This window comes from Pinus tabuliformis, chromosome 8, assembly GCF_031772625.1.
Source record: "Pinus tabuliformis cultivar Carrire ecotype Pingquan chromosome 8, CPIR1, whole genome shotgun sequence".
Classification (NCBI taxonomy): domain Eukaryota; kingdom Viridiplantae; phylum Streptophyta; class Pinopsida; order Pinales; family Pinaceae; genus Pinus; species Pinus tabuliformis.
Window position 1 is genome coordinate 507,275,239 of NC_142294.1, and position 3,626 is coordinate 507,278,864.

A 3,626-nucleotide genomic window follows, 5' to 3' on the forward strand; every position below is an offset into this window, starting at 1 on the left:
AACTTCTCTCTCCATTCGACTCAGTAGATGCTGCCACCTCTCACAGATGTGATTTTCACAGGACAAGTCAGAACACATTTTGGGGAACCTCCTCAAGTCAAACTGATGGCTGATATATGTGATTTGAAGGACAAGCTAGCAGACAGCAAATCATCATCAGAGCCTCTCCTCATCAAGCCACTATTTATTTTTGGAGTTAGTTAACTATTTAGGAGGAAGGTTGTTTGAACCTCCTCAAATTTTTGTATAATCTATTTTTGAGCATTAGTTAGAATAATATTTATACCCTTCTCATGCATTTAGAGAAGGGTCTAGAATTTTATAAAAAACATTTGCAAAGAATGCACTATTGTAAGTTTGTAGTGCTTTGGTGCAATTATGGAACATGATCGTTTCTTTTAAATATCATACTACTTTCCTTTGTTGATGTACTTTTGTATACTTGGAAGATAATTTGATTTGAAGAAGGAGTTGATCTATGTCATTAGTGAAATGAGAAGAACTTCACATATATGGTACTTCTATCTTATGTGATTATTCTTGTTTCTGTTTAATTAGTGACAACACTTTATTTTCATTAATTGTATATGAGATATGTTTTTTCTATTAAAGCATTAATTGCACTATTGTATGATGCCTAGCTATGATTATTTATTTTCATATATATATCATCACATATGCGATATAGTTTATACATTTCTTTGACAAACTATTTAGTCGAAGAAATTATCTTTACATGTTATCATCTTTGTTTTATGCGTGATTGATCTTTATTATCACATGTCAAGAAAATATCTTTGTAGATCGCATATTATACAGAAATACCTGGGTTTATATTAGATTAAGTTAGTTAGAGATATGCATGATAGAATAGTTCATTTAATTTATCATTATTCTATTTCTATCACTCATAAAACACCCACTCTCATTTTAAAACTCATATTGGGAAACTAGTTCCATTATCCCCCATCGGAGCCACCACTTTAAATGGAAAAGGAGTTGTCTTAAGGTCTAGACCACGTAGTTATCCCCCATGTTGGAGTAACAGAGATCTGAGGCTTCAACACCAGCATGACATTCTTTTACATCCACAGAGGTTGATGCATATTGCAACAACTCTTTTATTTATCACAAGTGTTGTAGTAGCATTATGTTTAGCCTTGTCTGTTCTTTTTGTTTTCGAATGATCCTTTCATTCTCTACCTTGCAATGTTTTAGCTCAACTTTCAATCTTCTGAAGGTTTCTATCCAATTATGGGAACTTTCCCCTTCTTGCTCTTGATAGACATGGTGCATGCTATGCTATACCATACTGTTGTTCATCCTTTTATTTCTTGTTGAAATTGGATCTTCTTATGTGTTGTCACACACACATTTTTGAACTTAGTTATATCAAGAATAAATAGATTAAATTATTACCTTGTCATGTGAATACTATGCATGCTGGAAGCAATGATGTTGTATTTTGTTGTTTCACATATCTAAACCTTGTTTCGTCCACATATTCCAAAAATAAAAAGGTTCATATCAACATTTTTCTAACTATATCATCACTAGGTTTGAAATCAACATTTTTACCAAGACTAACAATCATGACATCTACACGTTTAAAATTCAATTACAAAAGAAACTAACATATTAGTATCTTCCATTCCTATCATTTCACAATTATGATATCAACACATGCACACAACATATAATCACCCTTTAACTTCCACTTTCTATAAGAGAGCTCCAAATTTTTATGTCCAAATCTCCTCTGTAGAATCATTGCTTTTAATTTCACCTACTCTTGAGCCCATCTAGCCAAAGCGTTGAACTTGGGGCTATGATACCACTCTATAATAGCCCCTCCCCATTCCCTTGAACTTTCTAGGTTATGGGAGATTTTACTTTTAACTAATATTACATCCATGGTCTCACTATGAAGATAAGTTTATAAAAACCTTCTTCACCAGAGTTTTCAGAATTAAATTTGGTCATCACAATCACATTCGGCTCATCAATAACTTTCCAACAATATAAATTTTACCTCAATCTAGTCCCCACATTGAAATTTATGCCCCTTTCAAGTTTAACCAATTATCTCTTGCTACGTCAACCAAACACTGCCACATGGAAACCATGTGTGGCCCATGTGGCCTTGCCATGTCACCTTAAACACTTAAGTGGTGTCCATGGAGCCATAACCAAGAAATAATGGTGCTTTCCACCTCAACCTAATTCACTAGTTCCATAGGGTTTGATTTCTTCACACAAGTCAACAATTAACTTTGTATATGATTTAGGGAATATCTAGGTGTGCATTGAATTTACACTATGGAAAACTCATCGGACCCCTGAACTACCACATCTCCTCAAGTGTATCTAGACCTAGCCCACCATCCAATGTATTTGAAATATAGCACCACACCTTTACCTTAGATTCCCATATACTTCCATGAGCTAACACATTTGGTTTCATGCACATTAATTCACCATGCAGGTCCAACCCTGGACACATTGCATGTTCTATGAAATCTAGCTTCTCTCTAATACATGTAAGAAAAAACACTCCACCAAGCTATGCCCCACCCTAGATACATCCATGAGGATGTGAATCCAGCCTTGCCAATACTTTTCCATTGTGCTCACCATCCTAGATTTCTGAGATCCTGGATTTACTTACCAACACTATGATATACAACTCCTCCTAAGTGCAGCCTTCACTAGATATTACCTTGTTTTACCTCATTCTCAAGTTATCTAGATCATTTTAAATCCTTTTCATTCTAAAAAATGCATAAGTGAAAACTACTCAAACTCCTAGCTATGTCATCCAGGCCTACTGAATGCATTTGGACTAGATATAAATATCTTGATAATAGCTCATCCAGCCATGGATATAAGTATTGGATTCTACAACACTTCACACCTATAAAATTCTGAGGATTTCATGGAATTTTCCTAAGAATTCCTTAGAGCCCAATGTTTCTCAAAACATTAATCCCTTCAATAATGAAACCCTCATTCCAACACTAGCATTCTAGATAATACATATGCCATAATACAACCAATGGATCTACTAATCAGGTCTACAATCATGCAACACAACGAGATCAACCATACAAATATCATAATAAACCACCTAATGGACCCCACACAATACTATTAGAACCACTAACATATCAAACATTACATCATTCATAACTCTTTCTCAGGAAATACAATGGTAGCCTTGAAGTAATAGGTAATCATATTATTCATTAGACAATAGAATTAAAAATGCACACTACTTTAGTTAGCCACTTCCAATAGTCATACATAACCATACAAATATCTTTTCACCTCAAGCACAAAGGCCTCCAATACCATCATGAAAATACACACAGAAGGAATCTCAGTACAGACAAACAGGAATATCACATTCTTCCATGATCAGTGCATAATAGGTTAAATGAGACATATTAAAATGTCATGCATATTTATGTAAATTGTTCATAACCATATAAAGTCCTTGCAAACCTTCCTGTGGTAGATTTAATCCACCTATAATTATTAATAATATTGCATCCACATTACTCCATCATCTCATAATGAACATATATACACAAGTTAACTGGTAAGTCCTTGCTTAGATAGTGACT